The sequence below is a fragment of the Dendropsophus ebraccatus genome, chromosome 8, assembly GCF_027789765.1.
Source record: "Dendropsophus ebraccatus isolate aDenEbr1 chromosome 8, aDenEbr1.pat, whole genome shotgun sequence".
Taxonomy (NCBI): domain Eukaryota; kingdom Metazoa; phylum Chordata; class Amphibia; order Anura; family Hylidae; genus Dendropsophus; species Dendropsophus ebraccatus.
The window spans coordinates 81,600,070-81,621,181 of NC_091461.1; the positions used below are offsets into that span (position 1 = coordinate 81,600,070).

The window sequence follows — 21,112 nt, forward strand, 5'->3', positions numbered from 1 at the left end:
AGATGTTTATAATCTAAAAGAGGCACTGCCAGCTGTATCACCTAAACACACTAAGACGCGGTCTGTTACTTTTTACCTGGAATGACTGGCAGCATACTTAGGGGTACTGTCTACATGTACATATCAGAGTGCACAAATTCCCCAGCATACACTTGTGCACTGCTGTTCAGCCCTCATTCACAGGCAGTATAAACAAAGGCACTTTATACATGGGCAGGCTGCTGCCTGATAAGAGCGTCTTTAGGCTATCAATCAGCGGTTGTTTATAGCACCCTTTAGATGGTCAAACAACTGGCAGTGAACGTTCACCTAAGGGTATGTTCACATCTCATAGTCAGCTGACGACAGGACTCAGAGCACAGGCACTGCACAGCACCTACAAGGAGGAGCTTGCATCGTGCAGACCAGGGACAAGGAAGATGTCACGTAGGCCGGGGGGGGGGGGGGGGGGGGGTGGTTGGCGTGGGCCGATTGACGGCAGCACAGGCACAATACCTACAAGGGAGCTTGCTTGGGGACAGGGAATATGTTACAGCGGGCAGGGGCCCCCGGGCAGTGCCTACCATGCCCAATGGGTAAGACTGCTTTTGTGCAGGACTCAAAAGCAAAAAACGGATGCATTTGTGTGTATCCGTTTTGATGCGTTTTTCTATTGACTTACATAATAGAAAAAAAAAACGGATGTTTTTTTGACCCGGACACAAAAATGAGGTCAACTACTTTGTGTGTGTTAAAAAACTGATCCATTTTTTCTAGAATGAAGTCAATGGACAAACAGATGCACACAAATGCATCTGTTTTTTGCATCAGTTATTCATCCTTTTTTTGCAAAAATGGATTGCAAAAACGTAATGTGAACCCAGCCTAAATGATGGGGGGCAGCATATTGGCTCAGTGGTTAGCACTGTAGCCTTAAGGCCCTATTCCACCAACAGATCTGACGACAGATTATCTGCCAAAGATTTGAAGCCAAACCCAGGAGTGGATTTGAATAGAGGAGAAATCCAGTCTTTCCTTTATGACCTGTTCTCTGTATATAGTCTGTTCCTGGGTTTGGCTTCAAATCTTTGACTGATAATCTGTCGTCAGATCTGTTGGTGGAATAGGGCCTTTACAGCGCTGGGGTCCTGGGTTTAAATCCCACCACAGGCAACATCTGTATGTTCTCTTTGTTTGTGTGGGTTTCTTCTGGGTACTCTGGCTCCCTTCCACAACCAAAACATACAGATAAGCGAACTTAGATTGTGAGCCCCAACGGTGACAGGGACCAAAAAACAGACAAAAATATGTTAAGTGCTATAAAACCAGTTGCTGATTTACAAATGCAAGCATTAATATTAACCCCTTCGTGCTGCAGCTAGTTTTGGCCTTAATGACCAGGCTAATTTTTCAAATTCTGACCTGTCTCACTTTATGCTCTTATAGCTCAGTGATGCTTTAACGTATGCTAGCGATTCTGATATTGTTTTTTCGTGACATATGGCACTTTATGTTAGTGGCAAAATTTGGTCACTACTTTGTGTGTTTTTTGTGAAAAACATCAAAATATCATGAAAAATTAAAAAAAATTTGCATTTTATGAACTTTGAAATGCTCTGCTTCTAAAAAAAGAAAGTCGTAGCACATAAATTAAATACTAAGTCACATTACCAATATGTCTTCTTTATTCTGGCATTTTTTGGTAAACATATTTTACTTTTTTAGGGTGTTATGGGGCTTAGAAATTTATCAGCAAATTATCACATTTTCGTGAAACTGATTTTTTTAGGGACCAGTTCTTTTTTTAAATGGATTTAGAAGTCTGGTATCCTGAAAACCCCCATAAGTGACCCCATTTTGGAAACTACACACCTTAAAGAATTAATCTAGGGGCATAATGAGCATTTTAACCCTACAGGGGCTGGAGGAAAGTATTCACAATTAGGCAGTAAAAAAATTGAAAATTTAAATTTTCCAATAATATATACGTTTAGATTAAAGTTTCTCATTTTCAAAAGGAATATGAGACAAAAAGCACCCCAAAATTTGTAATGCAGGTTCTCTTGAGTACAACGGTACCCCATATGTGGGCGTAAACCACTGTATGGGCACACAGCAGGGCTCAGAAGGAAGGGAGCGCCAATTAGCTTTTCCAATGCAAATTTTGCTGAAGAAGTTTCTGAGCGCCAGGTGCGTTTGCAGAGCCCCTGTAGTGTCAGCAGAGAGAAAAACCCCCATAAGTCACCCCATTTTGGAAAGTACACCCCTCAAAGAATTCATCTTGGTGTGTGGTGACCATTTTGACCCCACAGGTATTACAGGAAAGTATTCAAAAGAAGACAGTAATAATGAAAAACTCGAATTCTTCCAATAATATGTTCGTTTAGTTTGAAATTTCTCAATTTCACGAGGAACAAGAGGAAAAAAGTACCCCAAAATTTGTAACCCAGGTTCTCCTGAGTACAATGGTACCCCATATGTGGGCATAAACCACTGCATGGGCACACAGGAGGGCACAGGAGGGAAGGAGCGCCAATTAGCTTTTTCAATGCAGATTTTGCTGCAGAAGTTTCCGAGTGCCAGGTGCGTTTGCAGAGCCCCTGTAGTGTCCGCAGAGTAAAATCTCCCAATAAGTCACTCCATTTTGGAAAGTGCACCCCTCATAGAATTTATTTTGGGGTGTCGTGAGCATTTTGACCCCACAGGTATTTGAGGAAAGTATTCAAAAGTAGACAGTAAAAATGAAAAACTCGAATTTTTCCAATAATATGTTCCTTTAGTTTGAAATTTCTCAATTTCACGAGGAACAGGGGAGAAAACTCACCCCAATATATGTAACGCAGGTTCTCCTGAGTAGAACAGTACCCCATATGTGGGCATAAACCACTGCATGGGCACACAGCCGGGCTCAGAAGGGAAGGAGCGCCAATTAGCATTTTCAGTGCAGATTTTTCTGAAGAAGTTTCTGAGCGCCAGGTGCGTTTGCTGAGCCCCTGTAGTGTCAGCAGAATAGATTCCCCCCAAAAGTCACCACATTTTGGAAAGAGCACCCCTCAAAGAATTCATCTTGGGGTGTGGTGACCATTTTTACCCCACAGGTATTAGAGGAAAGTATTCAAATTGGCCAGTAAAAATGAAAAACTCGAATTTTTCCAATAATATGTTGGTTTAGTTTGAAATTTCTCAATTTGACGAGGAACAGGAGAGAAAACGTACCCCAAAATCTGTAACGCAGGTTCTCCTGAGTAAAAACGGTACATCATATGTGGGTATAAACCACTGTATGGGCACACAGCAGGGCTCAGAAGGGAAGGAGTGCCAATTTACAGGAGCAAAACCGCAGCTAGTAATGGTTATTAGAATAGCGCAGTTACTAAAATAAAATAAAAAAAATGAGATTACAGGTAATGTGGGGTGGTTACTAACACCCTGGGGTGGTTATGGGCAACCTGAGGTGGTTACGGGCAACGCGGGGTGGTTACGGGCAACGCGGGGTGGTTACGGGCAACGCGGGGTGGTTACGGGCAACGCGGGGTGGTCACGGGCAACCTGCTGTGGTTACGGCAACGTGGGCTGGTAACGGGCAACGTGGGCTGGTAACGGGCAATGTGGGCTGGTTACGGGCAACGTGGGCTGGTTACGGGCAACCTGCTGTGCTTACAGACAATCTGGGATGGTTACGGGAAACGTGGGGTGGTTACGGGCAACCTGCAGTGCTTACAGACAATCTGGGGTGGATACGGGCAACGTGGGGTGGTTACGGGCAACCTGCAGTGCTTACAGACAATCTGGGGTGGATACGGGCAACGTGGGGTGGTTACGCGCAACCTGCAGTGCTTACTGACAATCTGGGGTGGTTACGGGCAACGTGGGGTGGTTACGGGCAATGTGGGGTGGTTACGGATAAACTGAAGTTCTTATAGGCAATTTGGGGTGGGCACCGCAATCTGGAGGGGGTCATTGGCGACGTGGCGTGGGCAGAGGCGACGTGGCGTGGGCAGAGGCGACGTGGCGTGGGCAGAGGCGACGTGGCGTGGGCAGAGGCGACGTGGCGTGGGCAGAGGCGACGTGGCGTGGGCAGAGGCGACGTGGCGTGGGCAGAGGCAACGTGCAATCTGGGGGGGTTAAATGTAATTTGCCATGATTACGGGGAACCTGGGGTGGGTTATGTGCAACCTGGAAGGGTTACAGACAATCTGGGATTGTTACTGATAAACTGAAGTGCTTATAGGTAATCTGGGGTGGGTACATGTAATTTGGGGTGGTTACGGGCAATCTGGAGGGGGTTACGGGCAATCTGGAGGGGGTCACGGGCAACGTGCGGTGGTTACGGGCAACGTGCGGTGGTTACGGGCAACGTGCGGTGGTTACGGGCAACGTGCGGTGGTTACGGGCAACGTGCGGTGGTTACGGGCAACGTGCGGTGGTTACGGGCAACGTGCGGTGGTTACGGGCAACGTGCGGTGGTTACGGGCAATCTGGGGAGGGGTTAGGGGTAATTTGGGAGTAAACTGCAATTATTACTATAATAAAAAGTGTGTGTTTTATTTTTTTGTATGTCTGTCACTTTTTGTACTTTACATATTCATTTTCACTGTATTACTATGATTACTGTGATATTTTCTATCTTAGTAATCATAGTTCAGTGACAGAGACCAAATTGGTCTCTGTCACTTAAAATTTTCAGAGTTGGCTGGTTGTGAAGCGCATGCGCACTTCATAACCAGCCAGGACGTCGAGGAGGAAGGAGCTCCGTGGGTTCCGGTGAGTATATGGGGAAGGGGGGGGTGACTGGGGGACGGGGGTGACGGGGGGGGGTGGGGGGCCATCACTTTTTATCCCCTGTCACCAATCATTTATGGTGACAGGGGATAAAAAGTGCCGGGAGCACATGGTACAAGCGATCAGCGGTATATAGTATATACCGCTGATCGCTTGTACCGGGACCCCACAGGGGGGTCCCCGATCACTGCCCCATGCTCTCCGCTACCTCCGGTGGCGGAGAGCATGGGGCTTTCATTCATTTTAACTCTTTCATCGCTGTGAACCGACGTTAGTCGGTTCACATCGATGGCGGCGGCCATCTTGGAAATGATGGCCGTCGGGGGAGGGGGGTTAGTTATCGGGGCACTAGGGGGGTCTGATCTGGGGTCTGATATACACTTATTTCATCTCCCCCCGCCGTAGATTCACGGCGGGGGGAGATGAAAGGCGGCGGCAGCACTGTTAATCCTCTATACCGACGGCCGCCGCTATAACGTTAATAGCGGCGATCGTCGGTAAGGGGGGGGGCCGGGACAGAGCCTTATTCTCTGCCATCGCCGTAAAAAGCTGATGGCAGCAGAATAAGGACCATTAGTGACCGCCGTAGAAAGCCGTATCGGCGGTCACTAAGGGGTTAAAAAGCATAGTGCTATCATTCACTTCCATCATAACCCCTGTTCACACCAGGAGATCTGCCGCAACAATTTTTAGCCATGCATAAAAGAAGCAATCAGCTGACCAATGGGTAAGATTTATAAGATACATACAACTTGTAAATGTTGCTGTTCTATCAAAAAGAGCAAGACAGGTAATCTAATAAAAAGTATGCTTATGGCTAGTTTCACACGAATCACATTGCAGTGGATTTCAAGTTTTGAAGGACTCCAATGAAGGAGTCTAAGTAGTCCTCTCCATTATATTCTTCAGCTAAGTAGTCTTCTCCAAGCATCATGCACAGTTTGTAGGCTTACAACGGGGAAATACAAAGGAGTAGAAAGCAACAGATAACAGATTTCGGCATTCTTTATCCTAGTTACAGATAACCTTAATTTAGGGTTTTGAGGAGGGAGGGTTTGGATTAGAGGGGAATAGAGTCCCTTTAAGTATGCAGTGGCTACAATGAGAATCAGCTGCAAGAATGCAGAGCTATAGGCCACAACAGTACAGGGTATCACAGTGTATTTTGCTGCGATACTTTAAGTTTAAAGGGGTTGTCCAGCGAAAATCTTTTTCTTTCAAATTAACTGGTGTCAAAGTTATATAGATTTGTAATTTATGTCTATTAAAAAATCTCAAGTCTTCCCTTACTTATAAGCTATATGTCCTGCAGGAAATTTTCTCTTTTCAGTCTGACACAGTGCTCTCTGCTGACATCTCTGGCCGAGACAGGAACTGTTCAGAGCAGGAGAGGTTTTCTATGGGTTTTCTATGAGTTCCTGTCTGGGCCAGAGATGTCAGCAGAGAGCACTGTGTCAGACTGAAAATTAAACACTTCCTGCAGGATATACAGCGGCTAATACATATGGGAAGACTTGAGATTTTTTAATAGAGGTAAATTACAAATCTGTATAACTTTCTGACACCAGTTGATTTGAAAGAAAAAGATTCTTGCTGGACAACCCCTTTAAATCTACCCTTAGAGAAGTCCGGGCAAAACTATTTTTTAATATGTTATTACTTATGGAACATTAGAAATTTGTCTAATGTACATTAATTATGGGAAATGCACATATAGGGCTATTTCCCTTAACCCATAGCTGCACCAGGACGTTATTGAACGTCCTCGTGCCGCTATGGGAGTTCAGAGGGGGGTCGCGCGGCGACCACCCTCTGAACTGCCGCGATCCCGGGTGCCGCGTGTAGCCCGGGCTCGCGGCTATTAGCGGGCACGGTCCGATCGCCGTGCCCGCTAATTAAGTACTTAGAAGCAGCTGTCAAAGTTGACAGCTGCTTCTAAATACTTGCTTTTATTCATACCTGGTGGTCTAGTGGGGGGGATCGCCCCCCTGCGGCGCGATTGAGGGGGGGGCGATCCCTGCATCCATCCCGGGCCGGGGTCTGCTCCGTAATGGCGCTGATCCCGGCTCGGCATTCTATTGCTTTTGGCTGCAGCAGCCAAAAGTAATAGAACACCGATCTCATGGATTCATGCAGTATAACTATACTGCATGGATCTCTATGAGAGATCAGAGTACATATACTAGAAGTCCCCTAGGGGGGCTTCTAGTATATGTGTAAAGTAAAAGAAAAATGTATTTTTAATAACACAAAACCCCCTCCCCTAATAAAAGTCTGAATCACCCCCCTTTCCCCATTTTATAAATAAAAATAAATTAATTAATTAATAAACAAACATGTTTGCTATCGCCGCGTACGTAATCGCCCAAACTATTAATTAATCACATTCCTGATCTCACACGGTAAACGGCGTCAGCGCAAAAACATCCCAAAGTGCAAAATTGCGCAATTTTTGTCGCATCAAATCCAGAATAATTGTAATAAAAAGCGATCAAAAAGTCATATATGCGCAATCAAGGTACCGATAGAAAGATCACATCATGGCGCAAAAAATGACACCTCACACAGACCCATAGACCAAAGGATAAAAGCGCTATAAGCCTGGGAATGGAGCCATTTTAAGTGACGTATATTTGTTAACAACGGTTTGAATTTTTTACAGGCCATCAGATACAATATAAGTTATACATGTTACATATCGTTTTAATCGTAACAACTTGAGGAACATGCATAACAAGTCAGTTTTACCCCAGGGTGAATGGCGTAAAAACACATTTCCCCCAAATAAAAGAAATGCGTTTTTTTTTCAATTTCACCACACTTTGAATTTTTTTCTGGTTTCCCGGCACATTTTAGGCAAAAATTACATCTGCCATAGCAAAGTACAATTAGTTGCGCAAAAAATAAGGGCTCACTTGGGTCTCTAGGTGGAAAAATGCAGGCGCTATGGCCTTATATACACGAGGAGGGAAAAACGAAAACGCAAAAATGAAAACTGGCTGTGTCCCCTAAGGGTTAATTTAGTAAATGAGGGAGACTTCAGATTCTCTGAAATACTGTGACATCACGAACTGGGGGTGTAATTACAATGGAGTGTCCAGCAGGGGGTGCACTATATATGTAGAAGTCAATGAGTACCATTGACTTCTATATATAGTGCGCCCCTGCTGGACACTCCATTGGAATTACAATGGAGGTGTATGTAAATGTAATATACAGTATGTTTTTGATTGATTACATTTATGGAATACTTTGGGGAGCAAGGACACTTGCTCCCCAAAGTATTCCATAAATGTATTCAATCAGTACATTTGGAGGGCACTGAGCAGGGAGGGAGAGAAGTGCCATCTACCTACCCCCTCCCTGCTCTGTGCTGCTGCCATACATACACACTGTACTACTACTCCCATCATCTGCTCTTAGTATGAGCAGATAATGGGGGAGTAGTACCAGTACCTGCCGAACCGGCCGCTCCCCACCGCCGCCGCCACACTGGACTACATTGAACTACTACTCCCATCAACTGCTCATAGTGTGAGCAGGTGATTTAAGTAGTAGCTGGGTTATCGCTATCACATCGCCGCAGCTGATGCTGCCGGGATGCCTGCACTATGAGCAGTTGATGGGAGTAGTAGTTCAGTGTAGTACAGTGCAGCGGCGGGCGGGCGGCAGCGATTGGGAGCGGTGGTTCGGCAGGTACTGGTACTACTCCCCCATTATCTGCTCATACTATGAGCAGATGATGGGAGTAGTAGTACAGTATGTATGTATGGCAGCAGCCCCAGGCAGGGAGGGGGGAGGTAGATGGCACTTCTCTCCCTCCCTGCTCGGTGCCCTCCAAATGTACTCATTCACTACATTTATGGAATACTTTGGGGAGCAAGGACACTTGCTCCCCAAAGTATTCCATAAATTTATTCAATCAAAAGCATACTGTACTTACATACACATCCATTGTTATTTCAATGGAGTGTCCAGCAGGGGCGCACTATATATAGAAGTCAATGGTACTCATTGATTTCTACATATAGTGCGCCCCGTGCTGGACACTCCATTGTAATTACACCCCCGGTTCGTGACATCACAGTATTTCAGAGAATCTGAAGTCTCCCTGATCTACTAAATTAAGGGAAATAGCCCTATATGTGCATTTCCCATAATTAATGTACATTAGAAATTTGTCTAACTTTCCATAAGTAATAACATATTAAGTAGTTTTGGCCGGAGTTGTCCTTTAATGAACAAACCTAATGATGCGTTTACACAGAGATTTATCTGAAGACTGAGATTTCTCCCCTTTCCAAATCCATTCCTGGCTTTGGCTTAAAAAATCTTTCAGATAAATCTCTCTCTGTGTAAACGCACCATTAGGGCCCTATTACACAGGGTGATCATTGACTGATGATTTGTGTAGCCATCAAAGCACAATTACTGAGCCATGTAACAGGCATTGCCACTACACAAAGAAGAAGGCCAGAATCCATTCATTGTGTAGCAGTGGTGACCTGTAACTGCAGCTCAGCCCATTCAAGTAAGTGACAGCTGAACAACAGCAACCAGGGCCCAAGCCACTACACAATGAATGGATCCAGCTGTTTCTGAGCACGTTCACTGTGTAGTGTGGGTGCTAATCCTGGGGATAGGCCATCAATCTATTTTTACCCAGAAAACCCCTTTAGGGTACCTTCACACATACCGGATCTCACCCTGCCAGTTTGCAGCGAAATCCGCTGCGAATCCATGAAGTATGAAGTTCAATGGCGTTACATACCGGCAGCTGAATTTTCATTACGCTGCGAGTAAGTAACCCAGCCCCTTTGATTCCCCCCCCCCCTCCCCGTCCGGAGCATGTTTGCTCCAGGCCGCGGGGGGTGGGGGTTAAAGAGGCCGGGTTACATACTCGCAGCAGAAACTACCCTTTAGATATGTACATATGGGCAAAAAGTGTGCAATGCTGTACAAAGGTTCTCTGAGACTTATTTGAAAATGGAGGCTATGTTCACACATAGCGTTTAGTGCTATATTGCAGTGAACGGTGCAATTCGCAGCAGTTTGGCGTGGCAAAATAGTGCCAAGTAGTAGTGACATGTCAGTTATTTTTTTCACCCAGTTCCATGTCTCCCATAAAAATCTATGGAAGATTTTATTTTTCATAAGCACTGTTGTTACAAAAAAATTTTTTTTAAATGTTGCATAGAGACATATGAAAAGTTTTTATATCGGTCAGGGTTTGATTGTTAAGACCTGATCGATGTCACCGAAAGGAAATGCGCATGTATGCCTCTCGGTGACAACATGTAAATTACAGCGCTTTAAATCACGCCCGGAGGGGCAAGATTACAGCGCTGACACGCCCGGTGGCCATGACTACTTGCCGAAAGGAAGACGCCCAAATGACTAGTTGGGTCTCAATTACATTACAATTACAGAGCAAAGGACTTTATAAATGTAAGCTTGCTGGTTATACCGACAGGGACGCAGGCTACATGAATGATTTGGAAGTGTGCTGGGTGATTTAGCGGCACATTTTCTTAGCGTTTTAGGCATTTTTTGAGTGACTGGTTTCCTTTAACCCATAGTTGCACCAGGACGTTATTGCAGCAGCCAAAAGTAATAGAACACCGATCTCATGGATTCATGCAGTATAACTATACTGCATGAATCTCTATGAGAGATCAGAGTGCATATACTAGAAGTCCCCCAGGGGGGCTTCTAGTATATGTGTAAAGTAAAAGAAAAAAGTATTTTTAATAACACAAAATCCCCTCCCCTAATAAAAGTCTGAATCACCCCCCTTTCCCCATTTTATAAATAAAAATAAATAAATAAATTAATAAACAAACATGTTTGCTATCGCCGCGTGCGTAATCGCCCGAACTATTAATCACATTCCTGATCTCACACGGTAAACGGCGTCAGCACAAATATGCGCAATCAAGGTAAACGGCGTCAGCACAAATATGCGCAATCAAGGTACCGATAGAAAGATCACATCATGGCGCAAAAAATTACACCTCACACAGACCCATAGACCAAAGGATAAAAGCGCTATAAGCCTGGGAATGGAGCGATTTTAAGGAACATATATTTTCTTTAAAAGGTTTAAATTTTTTACAAGCCATCAAATCAAATAAAAGTTATACATGTTACATATAGTTGTAATCGTAACAACTTAAGGAACATATATAACGAGTCAGTTTTACCCCAGGGCGAACATAGTAAAAACAACCCCCCCCCCCCCCCCCCCCCCCCCAAATTAAAAAAAAAACTTTTTTTTTTCAATTTCACCACACATAATTTTTTTCTGGTTTCCCGGCACATTTTAGGCAAAAATTACATCTGCCATAGCAAAGTACAATTAGTTGCGCAAAAAATAAGGGCTCATTTGGGTCTCTAGGTGGAAAAATGCAGGCGCTATGGCCTTATATACACGAGGAGGGAAAAACGAAAACGCAAAAATGAAAACTGGTTGTGTCCCCTAAGGGTTAATACAGCACTAGGTAGCAATACCGGAAAATGTTGAAATCAGTAACATTGAGTAACTTTGTAAATACATTTCAGGTCACTAGTTACTCACTGTAAACTTGTTCTGTATGTATACATCATTCACCACCTGCCTGTTGTACTTTATATCAATCCGTATCATATATGGCAATATCACTGCAGCCTCCCATTACTAGCACACACCCTGACCTTAGCACTGCAAGACGTATCTTAGAACACCCACACACTGCAACCCTTGCACAGAGGTAAACACACGCCCTCTTTATGTAGAAAGCAGGCAGCAACTGGCCATCATTTATATTGCCCAACAATCCAGTCTCACAACTCTTTAACGAAATATGAAGACCACACAAGTCTTAACCAGGAAAACACAGATACAGCTTATGGCTGTATCCACACTTTCCAGGACTCCCTAGGGCGGGATCCAACTACTCCAGATGCGGGAGTCGTCGCCGAATCAGGACAGTTTTCGGAAGTTCGCTCAACACTAATCTTACCAGGACTAGGCTAGAGAGGTAGACCGAAGCAGTTTTCTTAATTACTATCATAAAGATATGCAGATACACAAAAACAACTTGTGTGACCATACCTGCTTATCAGCAAGCTACTAAGGGCGGCCATACACATTAAGACAATGATGCCAACTTGAAGCAGGGCTAGCCAACAGCCTAAGTAGTATTTGGCTACGTTCAGAAATAGGGAGATATTTACCAGTTTGCTGGCATTTATGTTGGGGATTTTTGCACAAGACGAAGTTTTGTGAGCAAAGAATAGAGACAAGACGAGGTCCTTTAGCACTGCAGATTTATAATTTAAATAGTGACTGTGTTTTCAAAGAACCTCTCTCTATTTGAGAGCCTATGTGAATCTTAACATTTTTGTAAATCATTTTAGCCAAAATGACTCCCTCTGCGGATATCTCCCCATTGCACACAGGGCACTGAGGATGAAGGCAAGTTTCTTACCTTTATCCTCTGCAGCATTTCTGTGCTATTAAGAGTTTCAACTTTATGCTAATTAGGCATTTCGGTGCACCCCCCCCCCCCCCAGTGGACTGATCCAGCCGGGGGGGGCAGATCAGAGCACTCGGGGTAGTACTGGTTAGATGCTTCTAAAGCCCCTATTATGTTGGGCGACGGACAGGAGCCAACGAGCACTGTCAGCTCTCGTTTGCTCCTAGTTCCCCGCTCGCTGCTATTACACACGTCAGCAGCAAGCAAGTACAGGGGGGGCTGCCCGGGTGATCGCTATATCGTCCGGGCAGCTCATAGCAGATAGCCTCCCCTCCTATTCCACGGAGCGACGACAGAAGATTGCTGCTATCACAGTCGTTTGTCTTTAAATATGTTGAAAGACAAACGACTGCAATGATCAGCCGACATCATTCATGTCGGGTGGTCGTTGTGTTCTATTACACAAGACAATTATGGGCTGAATACAGCCCATAAACGTTTAAAGTAGTAGGGCCTTTACCCACTGATAGTTTCCCTTTAAATACAGTCATACTTGTAGGGTTTGTCAAGGTAAAGATTTCTGCAGATACATTCATTCATTCATTCATTCATTCATTCTAAGTCTCCTGATATGCTGCTTGTTTCCTCCCATAGTTGCCAGCTTGTTGTCTAGGTTACTTACCAATGCTTTGTTCTCAAAGCAGTTGTGTAAAGGAGGTTAGAAGAATCTAACCTAAGAATCTGCTTATATGTCCCTATAGCACAAGGGGCACTGAGATTACCGGTGAGCTTCTTACATTCATTCTCAGGGCAGATTTCTTGCTGGCAGGCCGGGGCAGAACGGTGCCTTATTAGCATAGGGAATAATATGCTTATAGCACGAAAATGGTGACGAGGATGAAGGCAATAAACTTATAGGAAACAGCAAAAGCAAAAAAGATTCAGCTCACCCAAGTCCTTAGGCCTGTATATACCAACCCTCAGTGGAGCACGGATGCAGATGGGCTGACTCCCATCCAGAAATATAGGTGCAATGTGCAAAAAAACAGCAATGTAAATCCAGCTCCAGCCAGTGCGATAAAAATCCAAATTTATTCAAAAATACATAATTAAAAATACATGGACGTCCACACAGGAAAGAAAAACGACGCGTTTCAGAGCCTAAGCTCCTCAGCCATGACTAAGGAGCTTAACCTCTGAAACGCGTCGGTGTTTTTCCTGTGTGGACGTCCATGTATTTTTAATTATGTATTTTTTAATAAATTTGGATTTTTATCGCACTGGCTGGAGCTGGATTTACATTGCTGTTTTTTTGCACATTGCACCAATAAACTTATAGGGACATAGCAGATTAGATTCTTCTAAGGCCTTATTCTCATGTTCTGTGCACAGTTTGCAAATATGGACGATGTGCTAAGAAACATAATGATGCTGAGAGCTCGGAGACTATTTAAATCTTCACGCTACTATTGTGACAAGATTTAAACAGTTTTTAGAGCCCCTGGCATCATAATAAACGATGATGGCATAAGCCAATCACGGCTGAGCAGCTGATGACGCGGCCGCATCAGCCGCGATTGGCTGAGCATAACTGTGCTCAGCCAGTCGCGGCTGAGCACAGTTGTGATGCGGAGGAGGGCAGATGGCGGCAGCGATTCGGCTGTCCGTCCGAAGATGACGTTTGGCACAAGATGGCAGACGGCCTCGACACGGATCAGGTAATGTCTAATGCACCACACACTTCCGGGTACACGGGCGGGGGTGGTGGGACACGGGGAAGGGGGCGATTCACAGACATAACATACATTACAAGTATAACTTTGTAATGTGTGTTATTCTGTGAATAATTGTTTACCGCCGCACTACCCCTTTAAGCAATAATGGCGCTCGCTTACACTAGTGATCGCTATGTAATACGTCCCTTACACTTATCAGCCTAAACAGTTGGCCAAGGAAGGCCAATAATAGTTTAGTGCAGTGCTTCTCAAACTGCGAGTTGGGCCTCACCAGTGAGGCGCCCCATAGTTGTTGGTGAGGCACAGCTGGGTAGGCAATTTTCACAAAGGTGACTAAGCTGCACAGTCCTTTCCCTGGCTGCAACAATCTCTGGGTCAGAACATTATTGACTCATTTTGTACTTATTTTATTATACAGTGTTTAGGAAACAATTGAAGGGTAGACTGAGCAATAGTTTTTATTTTTGTATGGACTTCTACCACAGATGGTGGGGCCTCTTTGGTCTGCTGGGTGAGGCTCCAGTAGAAAAAGTTTAAGCAGCGCTGGTTTAGTGTAATAGGGTCTTTAGCTGTCAGGGTACGTCCACACCACAGAATCCCAGCAGATCATCTCTGCGGATTCCGCAGCTCAGCTCACCCTAGCTCGCATCTCTGCTGGTCCCATAGGTTTCATCCTATGGTTTGGCAGATTCCGCCGTCCGCATGAAGAATAAACCCGCTCATTATTCGAGCTGAAGGCAGAATCTGCCAAACCATAGAATGAAGCCTATGGGACAAGCGGAGATGCACACGGCCGCGAGCTGCAGAGTCCACAGTGGGTGATCCGCTGGGATTCTATAGTGTTGACATACCCTAAGGGGGAGATTTATCAAACATGCTGTAAAGTGAAACTGGCTCAGTTGCCCCTAGCAACCAATCAGATTCCACCTTCCATTTCCCAAAGAGTCTGTGAGGAATGAAAAGTGGAATCTGATTGGTTGCTAGGGGCAACTGAACCAGTTTCACTTTATACCGGTTTGATAAATCTCCCCAAGTGCCCTATTCCACCGGGCGATTATCGTTCACAGAATCGTTAACGATCTCAAACGACCGCTATTGCGAAAGACCTGAAAACATTCACTCATTTCCATGATGATCGTATTTGCGATAGTTTTTTCTTCGCTATTGCTTTCGTATCTACTGTGAATGACGTCTTATTCAATGCGAACGATTTGCGTACGTTTTGCGACCGAGCAACGATAAAAATAGGTCCAGGTCTTATAAAGCGATTAACGATTTCTCGTTCTGTCGTTAATCATTAACTGCATTTCAACCGAACCATTATCGTTTAGATTCGAACGATTTAACGATAATCTGAGCGATAATCGTCCGGTGGAATAGGGCCCTAAGTGTTTATTCTGTTAGATAAGGACATCTTCTGCTTCTAAGGGTTCATTTCTGCCTGTCTTTCTCACACACACAGCCTGCTGCAGGCATAGCACGCTAAAGACAGACAGACACCACATTGAAGACAGTTTACCAATTACTTCTACACTACTCGGGTGCTTCTCCATCTTTAGTTTACACAGGACATATTCCTATTACACTGCTGCTCAAATAAAATCATCCAGCAACCAGGAAGAGAGCAGCACAGATCTTCACTGTGTTTACAGGCTCCGCACACACAATGAACTTTTCCAGTTGAGAAACAAGCTACCAAATAGTGAGCCCTGATTTTTCCCGACCAGCCACTGCTTTGTTACTGATATAGGGAGGAAATGCTTCACCATTTTTAACTAAACATATCTAAGAATCTAATAGCCTTAATAATGAACTTTAGGGTGCCTTCACACCTACCGACTCGCAGCATTAATAATGCCGTGAGTCGGCTAGGTCCTGGCAGATCACTGTCAGTACATACACGCAGCGGTCTGAACGACCGCTGCGTGTATGTAAATCTGCCGGCCACTTAACCCCTTCTAAAGCCGACCAGCAGCCTCCCGCTCAGCTCTGTATACATTACCTCCTCGCTCCACGGGGTACTGGAGTCCTGCTCTCGCGCCCGGCCAATCAGTGTGTTGCCCTGCCACAGCCACTGATTGGCGGGGCGGGAGAGCAGGACGGCGGGACCCCGTTGAGCGAGGAGGTAATATATACAGAGCTGAGCGGGAGGCGGCCGGCCGGCATCAGAAGGGGTTAAGCTGCCGGTAGATTTACATACACGCAGCGGTCGTTCAGACCGCTGCGTGTATGTACTGACAGTGATCTGCCAGGACCTAGCCGACTCACGGCGTTATTAACGCTGCGAGTCGGTAGGTGTGAAGGCACCCTTACAAAGATTTTTTTAAAGCTGGATTCGGAAGATTTTTTCCAACTCAAACCAAAACTGGCTGCAGCTCCACAGCCGTGCATATGACAATATAAAAATGCTCCTGTTTCTTACGCACGTACAAATGGAGATCACAATTCCTAAATAACGACAAAAAAGAGTTATGCAACATTGTATGTAGCTTTAGAGCCCTATTACACCAACAGATATCTGACAGATTTTTTTTGAGCTAAAGCCTGGAATGGACTATACACAGAAAACAGGTCATAAGGGAAAGACAGAGATTTCTCCTCTTTTCAAATCCATTCCTGGCTTTGGCTTAAAAAAATCTGTCAGATAATCTGTTGGTGTAATAGGGCCCTTAGGGTTTGTTCACACTTAGCACTTAAACTGCAGATTTAACGACAGGAAATTCTCAGGTAAAATTTACAGCATTTATTGGTCTTTCAGTCATTGGACATGGGATAACATTTGCATTGAAACCCCCAGCATGAAGTCAACAGCATAGGAAGCAGACTAAATAGAGAAACAAGCCAATTACACACGCTGACGATTTTACCCGTAGATTTCCTTGCAAGAAATCTACCATGTACACTGTATGGTCCAGATTCATCAATCTGGACGAAAATCAAACACATTTTTGTTATACTGCAACCAATCAGAGCTCAGCTTCCATGGGCTGTGATTGGCTGCTATCTGTCTGAGACAAGAAATGTGTTTGATATTTGACAGATTGAAGTCTGGGCCTATGTGAGAACAAACCTTTACATGACCACATACAGCATAAAGGCTACCGTTTGTATGCTTCATTCAATTATTTATACAGATTTTTTCTTCAGGTGTAAGATGAGCACAACATAAAATTGCAGTGTATGTACTATATAGGGGTTCAGTGTATGCATTGCTGTCCTAATCTACACAAGCTGTTGTGTAGTGCATGTCTCATTTACATATTAGTCACTTGGGTGTGATAAATTAGCATAAATCAACATAGAGCTGCATTGAAAACTTACAAATTAGTCTTCTCGGAGCTTGTGTAGATCTGCACATAATAAATTAAAGGAGTCCGGACATACCTCTTTTTCCCAAGTGCCGGACAGGATAAAAGAAAAACATGCTCTCACCTCTCTGGCTTCAGCGCAAGTGGCTGCATACCGCCGATCTAGTCCCCAGTCGCTTCCTGGTCTGAGTGGGGACCCGGGATGTGACATGACACGTCAGGTCACTCAGCCAGTCAGTGGCCAAGATAGGACCACGTACAGCTGCTGACTGGCTCAGTGGACCTGACACATCACTCAGAAAGCGACCGGGGATCGGTGGTGAGAGCATGTTTCTTTTTTCCTCCCTTGTAAAAAAAAAAAAAAAAAAAAAAAGGTCTGCCCGGACTTCTCCTTTAAAGCAAATGTACCATCAGGTACATTCACATTAAACGTTACTCATATATAGAACTGCGCCAGCGCAGGAAAGCCGATGCCGCGGTCCTTTTTTTTTTTTTTATGTGGCCGGTTCCCTGCGCCAGCCTGTCTGCAGTGAGAGGAAACCCCCTCCCCTCTATGACACGGTTCCATTAGAATCAACGGTACCTGTGAATAGAACTGCACCGTGGTTCAAGAAGAGGACCGCGGCACTGGCTTCCCCATGCAGAAGCCAGCCTATAAATGGGCAATGCTTAATGGAAATGTACCTAATGGTACATTAGCTTTAAATATGCCTAGAAGTCTAGCTATAAATATAAGATTTCATGCTGCTGCACACATTTTTTCACTTTTAACGGCGACCAAGAACTAAACGTTGTTTTTTTTTTAAACAAATCAATGCGCAAACTTTTCACAACCTTTTTGACACTACACCTTATAAAAATCCCGCCTATGTGTGAACAATGAAACAAAGGTGTATTCCCATCCAAACTTGTTATACCTATCCTATTTCAGAAATGGTCGATAACCCCATAATTAATGAATTGAGCACTGGCCATGCGTGCACCATTCATTCCCCAACTATCAGCTTCTTATCCTAAAGGCCCTATTCCACCAACAGATCTGACGACAGATTATCTGCCAAAGATTTGAAGCCAAACCCAGGAACAGACTATAATCGGAGAACAGGTCATAAAAGAAAGATTGGATTTTTCCTCTTTTCAAATCCACTCCTGGGTTTGGCTTCAAATCTTTGGCAGATAATCTGTCGTCAGATCTGTTGGTGGAATAGGGCCTTAAGGATAGAGCTAACAACCTGAGATGGAAACACCCCTTTAAAGTGACTGTATCACCAGGCCCAGGCTGAAGCACTGGAGATGGGCCGACCCACCCTTAGTGGGAAGAAACCCCAGCCCCTCCATGACATGACTCCATTAGAATCAATGGAACCCTATCATAGAGGGGCTAGGGTTTCCTCCCACTAAGGGTGGGTCGGCCCGCCTCCAGTGCTTCTGCCTCGGCCTGGTGGTACAGTCACTTTAAGGAGTTCACAGACAAGCAGAGTGACTTTTCTTTACATTGATGTTAACACTGGTCCAGATTCCTTAGATATTATGGATATAGAAATGTTGTACGGGAATTTACTTTCCAGCCAGAGTACTAACTGCAACTATTTTTTTATGATGTTCTTCCACATGACCCCCATGTGTGACTACACTCTTTTCCAGCAAAGTCTGACATCTGCCAATGGATTGTCGAAATAGTAGAAATCCTTTAAATAGGCTGTATTAAGATTAATATTGAGCAGATCTGTAAAAATTAGGGAAGAGCATTTATACTGGCTTTATTGTAACATACTTTTACATGCACACTGTTTGTATACCTTGAGAGAGGTCATTAAAAAATAGATTATACATAAAATTATGGAAGAGCAAGTGTACAGTACTAGTGAAGTGAACTGCTTTTGTAGGCTTGGAGGTCGGCTTGTCAGCCGGTTGCCTTTGAACTTAGCTCTGCATCGCTCCGGGTGCCTGTGAAAGCTGGATGCAGTCCTGGGAGAAGTTTGTCAGAAGGACTGTATCCAGCTTTTCCAAGCACCTGGGGCGGAAATCAAAATACTGTAAATTCGCTCATCCTAGTCAAAATGTTAGAGATTGGCACAGTTATCTTAACCTAAACACCCAGCGTTTGACTCCCTGCAGCTGTAGAAGTTGGATGCCGCCCTAGGAAGTCCTAAAAAACATGAATACAGCCAGGTCGAATCACTTGTGGCCCTTGACTTCTGACAGCTGCACATAACGAATCACACAGAGCTATGGCTGGCCAACAAATGACAATTTTTAAAGTTGTCAAAACTTTGATTATCCAATGAATGTGTACTGGGCCGATTACGCAGGGCAATAATCGACCTGTAATAAAGCCCTAATAAACCACGTCTGTGACACCCACCAATCACAAGACCAGAGACCCCACTTCCGTCTTGTGAGCAGTGGGACTTCAGGATAGCGCCCCCTGTGTCCAGACACTTCTTACTTCTCTTTGGATAAATCATAAAATGCAAACATTTCTAATTATATACCACTGTATAAATCCAACATCTCATTAAATGAAAATTATATGAATGTGTTTTAAAAGCATTAGGAAGAAAAAGCAAACAAACACATAAGTTGTCCCTATAGAGGACGGTAAAAATCTCGGTACCTGAAGTACTTTATGCTAAAGCAACACCCAGAGGGGACTCCTGCCACAGTCCTGGGAAATGCTAGCAGGCTAGGGCTGAAGACATAAGGCACAGTACACACAGGCTCACAACGAGGACTGGTCGGTTAGCTAACCTCAGCACACAGCCTATTACAGCCGTGCTAAAGCTTCAGGAAGGCTTCTCCGTGCATCTGCATACAGAGATATAAGGAGCAGAGAGAAGACAGGCGGACCAGGAGGCCACAACGGACACACGGGAAAAGCACACGGCCCTCCCCGAATGTCGCCGCTGCTCACATAAGGTCCAGGCCAGCTCTAAAAGTCCACCACGCCGTCAGTCCGGCCGCCACCTGCATAGGCGTCAACACAGCGCAAAGACCGAAGCCATACATAGCCCCAACACTATTACAAATTAAGAAGCTTACATCGGTCTATAGACGGTAAAAAGCGAGACACAATACGTACTGTCCAGTCAGGATCCCTCCGTGTACGACACTGACGTCAAACAGGCAATGACGTCACTCCCGGTGGGTCTAAGACCACAAAGCGAATTCTACTGCTTGGACCGAACCCGCCCTACCAGGCCCAGCCCTGACGTCACCGCCTGTCCTGCCAATCACGACTCCCAGACACAATAAGTGACTAAAGTAGCCAATGGAGCAGCGCGTTATTCAGTAAGTGGAAGCCCGGGTGGTGCTTGCAGGGGAGGGGACGGTAGATGCGCTCATTCACTCGACAGGGTTCGCTGGGAGTGGCGCACTCACCGGAGGCTATGGAGATTTAGGGTCAGACGGCAATATCGCGTACAGGAAGATGACGGCTTCATGTGGTGCTAGCCTAAAGCTAGTCAGCTGATCTACCTGCTCTTAGGGTTTCAGTCAGCAAGAACAATCGCACCTCTCCCAACATTCCAGGTCTTAGGCCACGCCTTTATCCGGTCTACACCTAGAGGAGCAGCCCTTACAAGCGACGCCTTTAACCTATTTACTTTTGAACCCCGGAAAAAGACTAGATGTAAAGTTTTCGCCATGTTTGTTCATGGTTTCAAGATGATAATTACATCAGATCACGTGACGTTTACGTCTCTGTTTTGCTACTATCTACACCAAGCGTCTATAAACAAAATGAGGGCAGTCTGCAAATCAAACACAGTCATGTCTGTCTAGCAAAATGCACTCATGAGTGGAAGGATGAAATCCTTAGGGCCCTTTTACACGGAAAGATTATCTGACA

The 21,112-nt window shown here is 44.9% G+C and overlaps 1 protein-coding gene across 4 annotated transcripts in view; it reads right to left on the bottom strand.

The window, feature by feature from the left end:
- LOC138799491 (catenin delta-1-like) overlaps positions 1-20,754 on the bottom strand; it is a 134,338-nt gene extending 113,584 nt beyond the window's left edge. For 3 of the 4 annotated variants that reach the window (XM_069980760.1, XM_069980759.1, XM_069980758.1), the window contains exon 1: positions 20,345-20,485. The gene's annotated coding sequence lies outside the window, so the exon portion shown is untranslated. Of the gene's footprint in view, positions 1-20,344; positions 20,486-20,643 lie in introns of those variants that run through there. The other variant, XM_069980761.1, reaches the window with a different exon arrangement.
- Positions 20,755-21,112: the final 358 nt, after the last annotated feature.